Raw genomic sequence first — 18,692 nt, 5'->3', positions numbered from 1 at the left:
TCACAATGATGAGTAGTGAAAAGGCACCAGTGACCAAACGGGTTGCTGAGTGATAAATGACATCGAGTTCATGAAGAAGTTTTTAGGAAGCAGTCCTATAACTGATGTCACCGCAATCTAAGATGGAAGGATTGTCATTCTGACGATTCTGGATGCTGAGAAGTCAACGTCGCCTCTGACTGAAGCTGCGTCTCTCCTTCTCACTGCAGTGAGGAGCGCACACACACACACACACTTCACCTACTGTATGTTTTTTATATTCTACTAGTGTTAAAAATAACCACAAACAGTAAAAATAAATAAACTAACAAATAAATACATCTTAAACTTTAGGGTGCTGGATTCCTTCAGCATGATAACTACATGTATGCGCATAAACAAAAGTTGTCCACTAGATGGGGCTGTCACGTGTAATGCATTGAGTCACGTTGTCACGTTACCTGCGAGGGTCTGATGGGAACGTGTGGCTGAGGAACACTGGACATGCTCTTTAGCCTTAGGCGTTTGACCGCGGCCCTTGGGAGGCCCTGTGGGGGGTGCTACAAGACTATGGGGTTCCAGGACCTCTGATACGGGCTGATAGGTCCCCGTATGATGCTGTCAGTGCTTGGTCTGCATTGCCGGCTGTAAGTCGGTCTCGTTTCCAGTGAGAGTTGGACTACACCAAGGCTGACCTTTGTCACCAATTTTGTTCAGAACTTTTATGGACCGGATTTGTAGGCACAGCCAAGGTGTTGAGGGGCTCCCTTCTGGTGGCCTGAGGATCAGGCTTTTTGCAGATGATGTGGTCTTGTTGGCTTCATCAGAACATGATCTTCGGCTTTCGCTGGAGCAGTTCGCAGCCGAGTGTCGAGCAGCTGAGATGAGAATCAGCTCCTCTAAATCTGTGCTGGAACCAGACTGCAGCACCAGGTATGTCAGCTTAGTTTTTTCTAAGTCCCAACAAACCGCACCGGCACTCTGAAGTTGCAAGTGCAATATTCTGGCCACAGGGGGCGATAGGGCCTGGGTGGCCTTTCATTAACCCTGTAAAGGGTCATCTTAGCACACACTGGCTCAAGAAAATGAGTTAAAAATATGAAAATGTTGCAAAGTATCCCTTTAATCCTTTTTAGTTGCCCGTGGACCTTCCAATAATTCCAAACACCAATAGTTCCACCATTGAATGTTGTTCAGTCTCTGTGTTTCGGAGCTATTTTTCCACCGGTAAGTTGATGAAATAAATTTAAAAAAAAAATACATGTTTGGTGATTTGGTTTTGCACAACTTACTCACTTATTTTGTCATTAGGTTGTAGAATAATTGTTAATATTTCTTATTGTTTCTTACGTATTTTTCCTAAACTTTGTAACGATGGGTAGTTTACATCTGACTTATGAACCATAAAATGTGAGATTGCATATGAAATATCAATCTGATGGATCTTTGAATATTTTAACCAGAAGATCAGAACTTTTTATTGCAGGGATTAAGAGACACTTCGTATTTACTCTGAGGAAAGAGAGAGAGTCAGGTTTATAGTAGTTACGAAATTTTTCTGCGATCCGCTGCCACGCGGACCGGAATAACAAATGCTGCAGTAACATGAGCTGTGGTTAGGTTCATGAGGAGCCACTGGCTGGAGCGGACTCGAATTTAATACGTCATCCCAAAATAGAAGCTAATATCTTCATTTGACCTGGAATGAAAAATGTTATAAAACCTCAAAAGTTTTTATCACGGAGGCAGGCAGCGCTCATTTCTGCCTTCAGTCTGACGACGCGGTGCAGCGTTCGCTTGTTGAATCAGTGAATCAGTGTGTGTGTGTGTGTGTGTGTGTGTGTGTGTGTGTGTGTGTGTGTGTGTGTGTGTGTGTGTGTGTGTGTGTGTGTGTGTGTGTGTGTGTGTGTGTGCTCCATGAGCCGCTCCAGTCACCGCGTCTTGTTATCGGCGCTATTTAAACCAATGTTGTAAAATGACTTCTGCCCAGCCCAGATGTGCTCACATGTGCACCCGTGAGCCGTGGTTCCGCTGGAACACGTCTGACCTCTGACAGACGCACTCTGAACTTCAGATCTTCAGCGCGCTGTCAATAGCCTGAATGGGAATCATTTCTTGTTATTTAGTTACATCCACAATGTTCTGTGTGTGAGGTTTACAACGTCAGAACACCTGCATGAGACAGGTGTTAATTACAATCTGCCAGAATGACTCGCCACCTTCAGATTCCTCCAACATCGTTAAAAATGATCAAATATGGAACATATCTTGCTGTTGACAGTGTGCGCAGGCCAGAGTGCTGAAGCTCGGAGCGCATTATTATTATGAAGCTAGGGCACATGCGGAGGACACACACACACACACACACACACACACACACACACACAAGCAAAATATACTACACTAATGGAGACATATGACAGACTTCTCTGAGCTCAGCAGCCATTACACTTTTCACCTCGCGCACCCCCTAGCGGCAGCTCTCGCACCCCGAGGGGTACGCGCACCACACTTAGGGAATCCCTGACTTAGAGGAATGAGACTAATCTAATGTTTGTGATCTCACACTTAGTCTGAGATGTCAAATCAGGGGCTAACTGTGCTGGGAGATTAGTTAGCCTCTCAACAGTAGCAAACAGCCACTATTTTCTCCAGGACTTTGGATAAAAATGGAAGGTTAGATATTGGTCCATAATTCATTGGGTCATCTGGATCCAGAGAAGGCTTCTTAAGTGAAGGTTTGATTACAGCAACCTTAAAATCTTGTGGTACATACCCATTTACTAAGGATAGATTGATTATATTTAGAATGAGGGCAGTAACCAAAGGAAATGCTTCTTTAAATAATTTGGTTGGGATTGGATCCAAAACGCAAGTTGAAGGTTTGGATAAAGCTAATATTTTTGATAATTCTGAAAGCTCAACTGGATCAAAACGGTTCAAGCACAGATGAGGTTCTACAGTTACCTCTGATGCTGCCTCGCTTACTGAGGAAGAAGAAATCACATTAGGGAGGATGCTAAAGATTTTGTTTCTAATAGAATTAATTTTACTTGTGAAAAATCCCATAAAGTCATTGCTGCTGAGGGCTAAGGGAATAGATGGCTCAGAGCTATGATTCTGTGTAACCCAGGGGTCGGCAACCTGTTCCCATCAAAGAGCCATTATTACCCGTTTCCCACAGTAAAGAAAACACTGGGAGCCACAGCAGCCGTGGCGTTGTGGGCGGGGCCTACTCTCAGACAGCAGAGAGCTGCTTTAACCAATCACAACAGGTGCCAGCAGCCAGTACCGGTCGCTCGTGTACGTCAAAGTTATCTTTCATAAGACGATAATCAATAAAACGATTTATATAAAATGGATCCAGAAGTTGTAGCCCGTCTCTGCTACAATATTTAAATATTTTTCACCCTGTTGGTGGTTTTACTGAGCAGGCGCCACTTTTGTCATACGTTTCTTTTTAAAACATGTTTAGACTGTTCAGAATACAAATCCAGGCTCTGTCACGTTTGATTGTTGTAATTAAACTTTGTAGGTGGGGAAGGTCAGAAAAGGATCCGATCATTTTGTTTTTCCCTCGTTTACAGTGACGGAGACAACGGCGCAGTGCGCCTGGCTCTGGTGGTAATCAAGTTAAATTATATCTCTTTGCAACAATTTTCACAAGAAAACAGAACAGTTAAAGCAGGGCTTGTGTTGACCGGACAGTTCCCGTATTTGACTGTTTATTTTGACAGAGAAAGAATAGAAAGAATTACCCCGACGCATGCAGACGAACTGAAATTTTATTCTACGCACATCGCAGATGTAGCTAAATCACTCAAGAAAAGATTCCCTTCTGAACATCTGAGCTGGACACTGCTCAGCGCAGCTCGCTGTCAGCATGTACTAAATAAGGTCCACAGCGAGCTGAAGATGTGGAGAGGGGCTTGGAGCGCGTCGCAGAACCAGAGCGCATGCGGGAAGATTCTTCCGACTGAAGCGAGACTTGTCACTTAGAAAATGTTCCCTGATGATGAAACTTTGGCTGAATAGCACTTGTTCCTGTCTCCAATGTGGCGACGCATCCAGGAGCCGTCTGAGGAGAAGCCCAGAACCTCTTCAGCTCAGAAAGCGCCTATGATTACGCACAAGCGTGACTCGTCAACCCGGTCTCACAGTAAGACCGGGTTGGACCTGTTCAGGTTTACGCAGACAATCTTTACATTTAGAATTGGCATACAGATGTAAAATTAATGCAGTAAAATATAAAGCTTTTTATTTAAATATCCATTCATTATTTTACAAGCACAGAGAGCCGCATCAGATGGATGGAAGAGCCGCATGCGGCTCCAGAGCCGCGGGTTGCCGACCCCTGGTGTAACCCCTTCTTTCCACTGGAGCCGTCAGCAGCCGTCAGCAGTGCGAGTCGGCCGTGTCTCAGGAGCAGCATGTCGCGGCTTTTACGCACCGGTTCTATTTTCCACGCGCGACGCCTCTGAAACGGGTCAAGTTCAACATTTTTGGGGAAGGAAAGACAGGAAATGGGACGCAGAAACGGAGCGAAGCTCCCGAGATTTTCAGAATAAAGAACGTACTGCCTTCCGGTTGCTTTACTTTTAAAAAAGGTTACTAACTGTGCGTCCCCGTGAGAAGTTATCACCTAGCTAGCGGTCTCCTTTGTTTTTCAGGTCCGTATTGGCGATTATAAAACGGACAGAACATAAAACACAAACCTTTTGGAGCCATGTTGTAGTTTTCTCCTGCTTGTTGTTGTGTTTACTGACGAAGTCACTCATGTAACTTCATGCTCGGTCGGTGACAGCTGCTCCCCTGCTGCTTTCCGTCTCGTGGGAAGGGCCAAGCAGCAGTTTACGCGAGCAAGACGTGCTGCTGCAGTAACGTGCTGCTGACAGCTCCGGTGGAAAGATGGTGTAAGTTTGGCAACTGTATTGAAAAGAAATTTAGGATTATGCTTATTCTCCTCAATTAATGCTGAGAAATAAGCTGTTCTAGTTTGTCGAAGCTTATTTTTATAAAGCACAAGACTATTTTTCCAGGATAGGTAGGCCTCCTCATGGTGCGTAGAGCGCCATGTTCTCTCCAATTTCCTAGAGTTTTGTTTTAAGGCTCGTAAATGAGAGTTAAACCAGGGAGCCAACTTCCTGTCCCTAATTACCTTCTTTTTTAAAGGGGCAACATCATCTAATGCCACACGTAAAGAGGAATTAACATGATGAACTAAGGCATCAATTTGTGAGGGGCTAGGACTGAAAATATTGCCCTCTGCTACGTTCCTCTGAGATGCTGAGGGCAGTAAAGATGGAACAGTTGATTTAAAAGATACAACTGCGTTGTCAGATAGAGACCGACTATAGTGAAACTTACTTTCATGTCTCGAGAACTCAGTTATAAAAAACTCAAAGGTTATCAGAAAGTGGTCCGAGAGGACTGGATTATGTGGAAAGATCGTTATTTCCTCACACTCTATGCCATAAGTCAGCACAAGGTCCAATGTATGATGGCAGGAGTGGGTGGAGCTATGTATTCTTTGGGTAAAACCAATTGAGTCTAAGATATTACTAAAGGCTACATTGAGGCTATCATTTTCAATGTCCACATGAATGTTGAAATCCCCCACTACAATGACCTTATCAGACCTTATCTATGGTCTCTGCAGATCTCTGCAACAACAACAAACATTCACTCAGTTGGTCCTGTCAGGTGACTTATGGGGTGCTGTAGCGCAGTGCATTATGGGATAGCTAGGTGTATAAACAACGGAAGCAGCGGTGCTTTGTGTGTGGTGAGCCTATTAACCTGCAGAAGATGGTACAGTCCTGCTGCGTGAGGGGCTGCGATGCTATATGCACAAGAGAGGACTGGATTATGTGGAGATAATGTTCCTAAAAATAAATAACAGGTCTGATCTAAAAATATACAAAATGATTTAAATCCAAAAACCTTTTTCATTTGAGGTTTTAATTCTTCGCTACACATGCTGTTCAAAGCAGTTATGCCACTGGCCGATATCTTTAAGTGGTTCCACTCCTTTTTATCAAATAGTTTTTAAGGTTTAATGTGCATGCTGCTCTCCATGGCCCCCACTTCCCTAGGGAGTACCGCAGGGCTCTGTGATCAGGCCTCTCTTATTGTCCATCCTCTCCTTGGGAAAAAATCTTGAAATAGTATGGCCTAAGCTACCATTTGTATGCAGATGATTGTTAGATCTACCTTACCATGAACAACAGAAATGCTCTCACATTTCTCAAACAATGCCTAGCAGAGATGAAGGGCTGGCTATCAGAAATCTGAGGCAATTCTCATGGATCCTCTCAAAGCCTCACACGCGATCTTTCTGCCTGCTCTCAACTATGACCTGAAGCAGTGTGTGACCAACCTTGGAGTCAAATTGGAATCTGACCTTTCATCAGACCCATAGATTGATGCAGTGGTCAGATCTTGCTTTTTTCAGCAGCGCCAACTGGCTCACCTAAAACCAATCCTGAAATAGCCGCATCTGGAATCTGTAATTCATGCTTTTATCACTTCTTGGTCAGATTAAGCAAACTCTGTCCTGTTTGGTGTCCCTGCCTCTGCCCTTAACAGACTCCAGGTTGTGCAGAATGCTGCAGCCAGGTTCTTGGCAAATACTTTGAGACACGACCAAAACACACCTGTACTGGAACATCTCCACTGGCTGCTTTAAATGTGCTTATAAATAAATTAGGTATGGTAAAGTAATAAACATATAGTACGTGAACAGCATAGTGTTCAAACACCGGTAGCAAGATACCACTGAACAGAATGACTACAGCATTTAAATGGTAACTAGGCAGTTTTGGCTTGCTTTTAGCACCCCCTAGTGTTCGTTTGTAGAACCTCACTGTGCGTTCGTTTTTTTAACAACTTCATCTAACAGCTGCAATGTTTCCTCGGCCTTCCTTATTGTCTACAGGAGTGATTCACCACTAAATAAAAAACTATCAGCTGTGTTAATGATCTAAAACATGCTGGAGCCAGACGGCAGCTCCGGGTATGCCGGCTTTTCCTAAGTCCCAACAGAGCGGCCCTTCAGTCTGAAGTTGCCAGTAGAAAGCGCTCCTACTTGTTTATAACTCAGTGGCATGGGACCAAAGCACGTCCGATCTCATTCCTGTGTATACACCCAACAGGGCTCTGAGATCCGTAGGAAACAATCAGCTGGTAGAACCTCTGGTCAGAACCAAACATGGTGGAGATGCATTTAGTTACTATGCTGCTCACATATGGAGTCAGCTTCCCATGACCTCAGATCTGCCCCAACCCTAGTGCTGTTTAACCCAAAACCCTCATGTACTCATCAGCCTTTACATGAATGGTTTCTTGTGCTGCATCATCTCCACTGTGTAGCGCCCAGCAATGGTCAGTTTGGGTACAGCTGACCTTCCACCCTCTATTCAACATCTGGTCAGAAAGGAGGCACAGTAGTGAGTGCGTTTACATGCAGCCAGTAACCCTTTTAAAACCCGAATATTCACAATAACCCGGTTCCGCAGGTCCATGTAAACACCGCCAAAAACCCGGATATGCTCATAACCGGGTTTTTAAAAACCCGGTTACTACACCTGGGGTAACCCTTTTCTAACCCGAATGTTTGGTCGTGTAAACACACATCGGGATATCCCCATCAAAGCGTGTGTTCTGCGCATGCTCTGTTCGCAAGGAATCTTGGTCTTTTGAGTAGCGAGACGTCTTGTATGCGCCAGAACACCGGAAGTAAACAACAAGTTGGGAACAACATGGCGAGTCGCGGCACAGCACCACACTTTTGGAGTGACGAAGAAACTAAAGCGCAAACAAACGCGGTCGCTATCTCTTCCGAACTGGGAAACATGTTGTTGTTTTCACGGATACCGGAACAAGAAGAACCGGAAATGACGCATATTGCGTCTGGACGTAGTCCACACGTCCTGACGCTACCCCAACATCCGCATTTAAATCGGGTTATGCAAGTTAGAGTTAACTCTTTCTATTTATGCTTGTAAACGGGTTATTCTGATCAACTCAGAAACCCGAATACCGACCTTAACCCGATCATAACCCGGATATTGGCTGCATGTAAACGTAGTCAGTGTTACTTGTGTTCCTTTAAGCAACGTCTACCTTCACACCAGCTGGGAGTCAGACTACGCTTGTCTGATCCAAAACAACAACAAACTTTTGCCCCCAAGATCTCATCTGCGCCTCCAGAAGAACGAAGACCAGCTCAAATAAGTTGCTAAACTCAAGAATATTATAATAAATCATTAATAACACCTTTTATTATTTTTATCAATTATATCATTAAATAAACATGTACTTATTACTACTTGTGGGAGAAATATGATGAAATGAAATGCTTCATTAATCTAAATCACTGAGTGGATGTCATGTCGAGAACGAACCTTTTTGCATCCGCAAAGCTGATGAGACAAACTTCCTGCAGGACTAAGCTGAACTGTTCACTCCTTAAGAGTTTTTCCTGACGCAAGCTGGTTCCATCCTGTACTGCCTGATCGACATCTTTTGGACCGGGGAAGGTTGCTACCTTGTGGTCTCCTGGACCTGGGTGCTCGAGGTCATCTGACCTCCTTCGACCTCCGGATCCTGACAAGGGTCATCAAAAGGGCAAGTAGAACACACAGAGAGATTGCGTCTGGATGCATCTTAATGATAATGACTTCATAAGCTTAACGCACTCCTAATTCATGTCACCAGAACTCAGCTGAACTGATAAGGAAGCTCTGATCCATGTCACATCTGCACCTTGGTTACTTCGGCATCTTAGCTCCACTCATTCACCGTAAATGTTTAATTCAGTAGTCATGTTTTAAATGGATTGTAAAATAAATTCTTACTTTTGCAAAACTCGACTCTTTATTGAAGTAACACGAAGCTTGGTAGATCACTGAAGAAGCAAAGAACCTAGATCTTCTGGATTAAATCCTAGAATCTTCTGAATAATTACAATAAAGACCTCGCAGGTTCATATATTTATGTGGAATATTACATCTTCGTGGTCATAACAGATTAAAATCATCAATTTGTAAACGCTACAGCTGTAACCTGCGTTGTAACTGTGTCTTCTCCTTTAGCTCTAAACTGTAATTCAGTCTGTGTGTGTTGTAATTTGTGTTTCTATGTTGTTTTCATATCATGTCCTAATAATTGTAAGCACACTGAATTGCCTCTGTGTTTGAAATGTGCCTTGCCTAGAATATTCTAGCCACAGAGGGCGAAAGGGGCTGGGTGGTCTTGCATTGACCCTGTAAAGGCTCATTTTAGCACCCACTGGCTCAAGGAAATGGTTTTCAAATATGAAAAAGTTTGTTTGGTGGAGCTTCTGATGCATGCTGATGACCTGGTAGTCTTCAGTCCAAGCAGTGCTGGGCTACAGCAGCTTCTCCATGTTTGTACAGACTAGGGGTGCAATATGATGCCACTAAGAGTTACATTTGATATTTAAAACTAAGCAGGATAACAGGTGAACTGCCAATGATTTCAACAAGTTACCATTTTCCACAGCTAGCGTCAGAATAGGGGACAGTTAGCCTAGTGAACTAGACCAAATTCTTGCTTTGCAAAGTCGGGCTTGCCAGGCTAGGGGACAGTGCTCTCGCAACTAAATTCCTCACCATCTGCAAGGGGTCGTCTCTAAAAGCCACCATCTCCTCAGCTAGTGTTTGCCTGGTTAGCATAGCTAGCTTCTCTGGCGACTCACCTAGAGTAGGCCGTTCATTTCCCTCCTGTTTTCTAGACCACTGCTCTCTATTTGATGCCATGACTGTTTTAGTCCTTAAGTAGCACAGACGGTGTGATAACAATCTGTACATGACTGTTTTAGTCCTTAAGTAGCACAGACGGTGTGATAACAATCTGTACATGACTGTTTTAGTCCTTAAGTAGCACAGACGATGTGATAACAATCTGTACACATGACTGTTCGGTTTCCTCAACCCTCATTGCCGGCTTGACTGGCAGAAAAGAAACGGACGGGGGATTTATCATGTCACAAAAAGCCAGTCTCGTCAGCGTCACAAGGTTAATTTGTATTTGTGGCTCCGCCCCTTTGCTTAAAACGGCCCAAAGAAGAAGAGAAAGCGCATTTTGACTAGTTGAAGCTAACCAGTTGCAACTCCACAGCATCATGGAAAACGTGTTACTTGTTGAGAGAAAAATAATCTATGTTGCAGTGGTGGAGTCATGTTGCTGTTAGCCAATCAGAGGAGAGATGCTTGCATATCATGAATCGGCCTCTTACTGAGTGGTCTTGTTGTTTACTGCCCCACCAACTAAAGCCTGGTTTATGCTTCTCCGTCAGCTCCAAAAGGGACAGACCGCACGGACTGATGGAAGCGTTTTGCTCTCATACTTCTCCGTCTCCTGGAGAGTGTTGCAAAGCAATTGCCCGCCAGGACAGCAGAGGGCGTAGCGCTGTTCTGTGGTATCCTGTCATGTATCGGTCCAAGATCGTGTGTTTATATTGTGTTTTTTGTACATAAGAGACTTTTTAACATGGACATATTCTCCTCCACATCTTCATGCGCTCGCCACCTCTAAACCCACGTTTCCTGTCATTTCCGTCCACAAATAAAACGCTTGCTGCGCATCTCTTCACTCCTCCAGTCACGGGAGAATTAAACGTTCATGTTTTTAGAGTTTTTTCACGAGGTATTCTTCAAGCTGCTCCGTGTCTGCCGCTAGTTATCCTCGGGTCTCTTTATGTTTCTGAGGGAGCAATGGCGGCGCTGTAGACGACAGCGGCGTCCTGACCAATCACAAGCGTGCGTTGTCCGTCTCGACTGACGGATTTTAGAGAAGAGAGCTCGACTCCGTCCGTCCTTGCGGAGCTCTCCGGCAGGCCCGCAAGGACGTTGCGTGTCTCCGCAGTGACGCAGACGGAGAAGCACGAATCAGGCTTCAGTCATACTTCCTGAAAGAGGAGCACCAGAGCTTGTTTCCTTAGAAAGTGTCTCGCAAGGGCTTCTTGCATTATCAAATCAAATCAAAGCTTTATTTATAAAGCGCCTTCCGCAACCCTGTCAGGAAGGCCAAGGCGCTGAACATGGTACAGCATTATTGTGACCAAAGCAGATTTATTGATGAGAGTTTTAAGGACTAGAAATAAGATGAACCATAAAACCAACAATCCAGTTATAAAAGAAGGAAAAACATTTGGGATTATAAAAGATAAACTGATTTTTGACTTCAGTAGACTGGAGACTCAGAGATTCAACGACCAAATATGATGCAAGGATGCAAAGACTTGAGAAAAAACGACTGTGTGTGAGGAGGATGCAGGCACCAAGAGCGTGTAACACGTAAAAGTAACATGCAGAAGAAGTGCAAACGCTTCAGGGTGTGAGGCAAAGACTGCAAACACACACAGTCATTAGTTATTTAAGCCTACATTTCAGTTGGACTAAATCACACATCGTCACCATTTAACACGCATCTGAAACAGTTCGCACCTGAAACCAGAGAAGTGTGTAGCTGCACGCTGATGTGAACACACCTGCACACCCATGCATGAAGCCATCACTGTAGCCACGAGTGACGGATATCTGCTTGGAGCGACATCACTCATTGTCTCACACTCTCTGTGTTGTGATCATGCCGTAATGCAGGAGCAACCTCAGATCAATAACCCAGTAAAGCTCTGTGCTCATAGGCCTGGCATTGCTTTGGCACTGGCACTTGGAGGGGTTACCACATCAGTAACAGGAAGTCATTCATTAGGCTGAGCGCTGGGCGAAGGCTGGGCACGCTGAGGTGTTAAAATAAACCACTGTTGGTTACACGGCGCATTAGAGAAGAGAGACGGTTAAAGGGTGGCATGTCAACCTGCAGCATTAGTCAGCAGTAAAGGCCCAAAAGGCTCTTCTCACACACCCAGCTCCTTATCCAGGATGTAATCAGGGTTTGGGAGGCCTTACATGTGTTTTGAGCAAAGCCTCCATCAACAATAAGTGGTGTTTGTGCATGAACCCTTAACCCAACCCAGCGCCCAGGAGAGAATGGCTCCGCAGCAGCGGGCTGCTCTCCCCATAGCAACACGCATGGTTACACGAGTCTGTCTCAGAGCAAACTGCTGCACCTTCCTCACCGTGTAACTTCATCAGTGTTACTCTCACCATGGAGGCCTGGGCCTGCCCCAGTCTGACCTTCCTTTGTTCACCGAGGTGTGTTTACTTTGCAGGTGTGGGCTGTGCTCACAGACCTGAATGCTGAAGTCGCTGCAAACCCGGACGCCTGATGAGGGAAAACAAACAGCTGAGAGATGACCGATAGAAAGTTTAAGTCAACATAATGTTCCTCCTGCCACAGGCCAGAGTCAACAAGGCCCAAGGCAGAGCTGTCTGCATCAGATGTTGTGAGCGCCGGCTCTCAGCATTACCTCAGCGTTATTCCAGAGCTGGGACAAGCACACTTCTGATGGGGCAGGCGGCTCTCTTCAGTAGCAACAGCAAACCTAAAGCAGTGTTTCCCTAAATTAGACAGCTGAAGCTCTGGGAAGAGCTCTGGGAAAGAAAAGGCCTCGTTGTTAGGAGCATCCACATGCTGAAAGACAAGAATGTACCCAGGTCACAAACCAGAATTTCATTAAAAACTACAGAGAACTTTTGTTTAGCACCCCAACCACTGCTAACCGAGGGTACCGGCCACCATCAGAGACACCGAGCCTTGTGAAACAACCACTCTGGCCTTACTTTCACCCTGTAGCGTGGTGGTGCTGGCCTGCAGTTGGCAGGAGAATCCATTAATGCGACTGAAGCCACCATCACTCTGAGCTCCAGCTGAGACGCTCACGGAGCGATGCGGCGCTCCGTGAGCGTCTCAGCTGTTTGTTTAATACCAAAACTCTCGACCCGGGTTTATGTTCATGTTCAACAGAGATGCTGCTCGGCCCACGTCATCATGACACCTCCCTCTGTTGCGCCAAGGCCAACAGCCGTTTGTAAGATAGGTTGTCACCGCAGCGTTACTACCGAGCCAGGAGGAACGAAAGCCGCAGAAGTATGAGACACACCAACTAAATAAGAACCAACGATGCAGTTAGAAGCTCAACACGGCAAGAACATACCAAAGATATAAGACACAACGCTGCGGTAATATCACGCCGATTTTCCCGCCAATGCAGCTTTCTCTGACACAAACTACCTACGACATGTTCTACAGAAAAGGGGCTGGTTCTTGTTTAACACACACACACACACACACACACAGACACAGACACAGCTCAGCAGAACATCGTTGTAGCTTCTTCTGGGGAGAAAAACACTTAGAGAGAAAATAAAGTTAACAGCTGAAATAGCAGGAAATAATACAGTTAAAGAGCAGATTGTAGAAGAAAGCAGTAGAGTGTGAAAAGTGGTCAGTGTATCCTCCAGCAGTCTAAGCCTATAGCAGCATAACTACAGAGATAACTCTGGATAATCTATCCTATTTAGATGGAGGCATGTTGGAGGCAGGGCAAGGGAGAGCCGTCTTTACCGACGGTACACTCCACCTCCCTCTACTCCCCCACTTGTCCAGATTTAGGCTAACATCAGATTTTAACCATAGTATTAGGTATCTTTAATGTATTACTGTCATAAATGTTCCTTTTTAAGTAATCATATGTTAATAAGTAAGCCACAGAGTTCATTCTCCTTTCCTCTCACTGTGGAATGTGGCTGATAAGTCCTGATGTTTGTCTGGTATAGAGCTCCAGATGTCACGTGACTCTCAGAGAGTAGACGCCATATTGGCAGGTAAAAGAATCTAAACAAACACGGATCGTAAACATGAACGTGAACGGGATCGGCTTGGATTTTACGTCGTCGGAGTTTACTTCACACTTTAAAACCGAAGAAATCGTTTTATATAGTCAGAAATTAAATAGACTAAACATCTCCGACCCTTACCGTGCCCCTGGGATACTTTTTAAAAACACCAGAAGCTGTCGGAGCGGACTTCTTACTGGACCTGGCCGGGGAACCCCTTGGGATTCCCCCGGAGGAGCTGGCTCAGGCGGCTGGGGAGAGGGAAGTCTGGGCCTCTCGACGCTACTGCCCCCGTAACCCGACTCCGGATAAGCGGATGAAAATGGATGGATGGATGGGCAAATAACAGATTTACACGTAAGTAGTTTAAGAAGAGTGCTGTGCTGTTTGAATGTATAAACTGAACGCCAAGAGAAATCACTAGTCTGATTGTTTTCCGTGAATAAAATAAATATGTCAAGCAGGAGCGTCTCAGGATCTGTCTGAGATCTGACTCGGTGATACAGATAATAGCAATCCAAAGTGCTTTTTACACAGGTGAGGAAACGTTGGTTTAAGTACCTGATATGAAGCGGTCGCTGCATAAGCGAAAACCTTTACTCTCTGGATCCCACAGCTTCATTTTAGCCCGGTCACTAGCGCTTTTTATTGCGGCGCTCCGGATCTTGGGGAATCCTGTAGATGGCTCATTCCTTATGTCGTCCGCGTCTGTTCTGCATCCTGGGGCACAAGAGGAATCTACCATATTTCCTGTTTGATTGAGTTTTCTGACAATAACAAATTGGCCAGCTGCTGGCTTCTGCCTGCCAATATGGCGCCGTTTCGATTTGAACTGTTGCATGCCGGGAGAAGTGACATTAACTCCCGGAGCTCTATTCTGTGGGGGTTGGCGAAGTAGCCTGCCAAACAGGTATCCATAGTTACTGAGTTTCTGGCTGTCAGTCATAAATTAAGACTTCCTATGTGGAATTCTCTGCTTGGCAACAGGGAAGCTAGCAGCCACCCCTCTAACTTGACTTCCTATTTAGAAGTTCCCGCCTTAGATAGAAATAACAGTGGACTGTGATGGATTGTCCTTTGTCTCTGTTTACCTGTGTTTCAATAAAACCAGCTGGAGAGAGAAAACACGCCAGAGTTAATGGGACAAGGCCTTGGACAGGCTTTTGGCCAGTTGCTCTCCGCTGCCTCTTCACAGCGTAAAAAACCTACTGACCTCTCCTGTGTGGTTCATTTCAGGGTTCAATTCCAGGATATAAAATACCCAACACATAGGCCCTATCAAATAAAAATGTTTTAAGCCTAGTCTTAAAAGTAGACAAGGTGTCTGCCTCACAGATTAAAGCTGGGAGCTGGTTCCACAGGAGAGGAGCCTGACAACTAAAAGATCTGCCTCACATCCTAATTTTAGATATTCTGGGAACCACCAGTAGACCTGCAGTCTGAGGGCAAAGTGCTCGGTTAGGAACATATGGAACAATCAGATCACTGATGTATGATGGACCTTGATTATTAAGAGCTTTATATGTGAGAAGAAGGATCTTAAAATCTATTCTGAATTTAACAGGTAGACAATGTAGGGAAGCTAAAGCCGGGAGGCCACTGTGCGACTTCCTCACAGAGCAGATCTCACGAGCCATGTGCTCACACTGCACGACCCAGTTCTCACATGCGACCTGACTGCTCACACTGTACGTCTGGTAGCAACACGTCGGCCCTAAAAATATGCTAAAAATAGCAGTTTTTACTCAACACGTCAGACTTCTTTGTCTTGTTTTGCCTGTTGTCCTTCGGGAGTGCTGCAGGAGGACACACAGGGATTTATGGGGGTTGGATGAGGAAAACGAAATAAAGAAAGTAAATCTGTGTTTTGTGATCAGTTTAATTTGACATGAACACGACAAACACGCTTTCTTGACAATCTTTGTGAGTAAAAAAAACGTGTAGAAACAAAAACGAACAGCGTGTGTTATTAGGGAAATAGCGGGCGAGCTGTGTTGATGAAGCATTGCGCATGCGCCGTGAGCGGTTCTGATACTTTTTGGGTCGCAGCTGCTCGCAGCGCCGCTTCAACAGTGCGATACCCTCACGAGGGACGAGCAAAATATTAAACACGCCAGAAGTCCGTGCGACCTCACGATTGCTGATCGGTAGCTGGTCACGTGGTGTTAATTGCCTCTCGTAACCCCCTGTACACGACGCTCGGCGCAAAACTCGCCCCGATGTCGTGGATTCTCGCACGAGTGGAAAATCGGCTCAAAAAAGTGAAAAAGTCGCACAGTGTACGCCCGGCTAAAGACAGGAGAGATATGATCTCTCTTTTTAATTCTCATCAGAACTCTAGCTGCAGCATTTTGGACAAGCTGAAGACTTTTAACTACATTCTGTGGACTTCCTGAGAGTAATGGATTACAGTAATCCAGTCTTGATGTAATAAATGCATGAACTAGTTTTTCACTGTCCCCACTATAAATAGTGTTGGTAGCGCACTGCTTTCACCTCCGGAGGTGCCTGATGGTGGACAGGAATCTCATTGGAAGTAATACAGGAGTGGTCTCACCAGCTGCCTCTGGAGTATCACAGGCCAAAAAGACCCGAAAGGATTCTTTCTTCAGCTTGACAACATCCCTAACCACCAGAGGGAATGGGCCTCTGTCTGGTTTGGCAAAAAATTAAACTCACATAAGTCTATGGTACAAGGACGGCAGGCCATCCTAATACTTTAGGTGATTTTTAAAATTGTTCATGTGTTAGTGACCTTTGTAGCTAGCAGTGGCGAACTGGTAATCGGGAGAAACGGTAGACTTGCTGGTGAATTTGCCGTTAATCTGGCTCAGTAGGGGTGTAACGGTTCACAAGAGGGTGTTGAACCGTTTCGGTTCGGTCCACTCGCATACCGTTTCGGTTTATTTTTACCATTATAAATGAGTTTTATTTGTGTGATTTAAGTGCAGCATATGAAAGTTCCTAGGGAAGTTTCCGCATGGACGCTGTAATGAGCCCGATCTCCGTCGTACAGACGATCAACGGAGCGTTGCGTCGCCCCTCCCTCCCTTCTGCTGAACTTCGCCCTGGAACAACTGATGTAAAGTTTTCATCCTACAACAAAAACACGGCGTGGAGGAAGCTCCTTGTTTAATACGAGTTTTACAGAAGAAACTCTGGGCGGTGTCAGGTGCTTTTAAGGCTCGCTGCAGAAATAAAAACAGGAGCATCAACAGTCAAACACAACACGTGTCTGTATGAGCGTGACACTCATGGCTGCACTAATAACCTGTGAAATAATTAAAGACATCATGTTAGATCAGCAGCCTGTGGTGACACCTGGCTCTGCTCGCTATTGGAGCCGCTTCACATGTTAAATAATAATAATAATATAAGCCGAAAATCTTTCTAACTGAACCGAGCATGATTCCAGTATACCGTATATATACCCTAGTATATTTATATTTTTATATATATATATATATATATATATATATATATATATTTTTTTTTTTTTTTAATTATAATCATATCATTAGTCGCTGTGGTGGTATTTACAATCATTTAATTTAGACCAAAGCTCTTCTGTCTCCGTGCAGATCTCTCTCTGCTCTGCCTCAACTCCAAACTTACAAAGCAAAGCAGCCTCTCCAGCAGCCAATCACAGACAGCCCTGGGGCGCACTGACAGAGGCGAGACTGCCGAGCACAGGCGCCACCGGTCCCTCCGACCACCACCAGCAGGCAACGTGGGTTAAGTGCCTTGCCCAAGGACACAACGACAGCGACAGACTGAGCGGGGCTCGAACCTTCAACCTTCCAATTACGGGGCGAGCTCTTAACTCCTGTGCCACCATCACCCCATGCTCCCACGTCAACAGATTTAAACTTCCCTGATTGTACTCCACGTCGTAGCAAGTGGAGGCTGTCCCATTTTATAATGGCGAACACAAAATATATAGAATTTCTTAAAGTTCTTAAGAGGTTTTTTTTCTGTTAAATGACATTCCTAGTTTTCCGAGAGGTACATCATGGGAGGCTTGTAAAGCATATTTACGAGGGCAAGTGACACCTTTTTCAACTCAACAGAAAAAACAAGACAATGAGAGGATAAATTGGCTTTCAAATCAATTAAAGGAAATAGATGCGCAATACTCTGTCCTTCCTTCACCCATTTTATATGATCAACGTGTGAAATATCAGATGGAATTTGAGCTTCTATCATCGAAAGTTGTAGCCCAGCTGTTGAGAACAAGACAACGTTATTTTGAGATGGGAGATAAAGCAGGTAAGCTGCTAGCGCATCAGGCCAGAGCGGCAGCTCTTTCAAGAGTAATCCCCAGGATTGGATTGCCCTCTGGAGAAATAACAGCTGACCTAATACTGATAAATAGTTCATTTCATAATTTTTATGTAAACTTATACACCTCTGAATTAACCATTGATGTTTGGGAAAACCCATCTAGACAAGATAATCTATCACAGATTTTCTAGATGGGTTGGGAGCACCAATTACCCTATCTGAGGTTCAGGAAGCAATAGGGGAGTCACAAACTGGAAAAGCCCTACGCCCAAACGGGTTTAGTGTTGAGTTCTACAAAGAATTCCCTAACCTTATTCTACCACACCTCGTAAACGTATACAACGAATCTTTCAGCAGGGGCAAATTGCCTCCGACCCTAACTGAAGCCAATATCTCTCTTATATTTAAAAAAAGACCCTCTTATTTGCAGCAATTGCCAACCTATTTCTCTTTTAAATGTGGACCAAAACATTTTAGCCAAGGTATTGGCGACGCGCCTGCAGAAAGCTCTCCCAAAAATAATATCAGCTGATCAAACCGGATTCTTGGCCGGAAGAAGTTCATCATTTAATACTAGACGAGTCTTTGATATTATTGGATCATCTGGATCTGGTACGCCGGAGGTATCATCTCATTGGATGCGGAAAAAGCCTCCGATAGAGT

The 18,692-nt window shown here is 44.8% G+C and overlaps 1 protein-coding gene across 3 annotated transcripts in view; it reads right to left on the bottom strand.

Annotated features, from left to right (window-relative positions):
* The window catches only part of kcnn1a (potassium intermediate/small conductance calcium-activated channel, subfamily N, member 1a), a 148,524-nt gene that overhangs the window by 108,804 nt on the left and 21,028 nt on the right, over positions 1 to 18,692 (bottom strand). The gene's annotated exons all lie outside the window — the stretch shown is intronic.

Source organism: Nothobranchius furzeri, chromosome 11 (genome assembly GCF_043380555.1).
Source record: "Nothobranchius furzeri strain GRZ-AD chromosome 11, NfurGRZ-RIMD1, whole genome shotgun sequence".
Lineage (NCBI taxonomy): Eukaryota > Metazoa > Chordata > Actinopteri > Cyprinodontiformes > Nothobranchiidae > Nothobranchius > Nothobranchius furzeri.
Note: the sequence above shows the minus strand (reverse complement) of the source record. Positions and strands in the feature narration are given on the sequence as shown.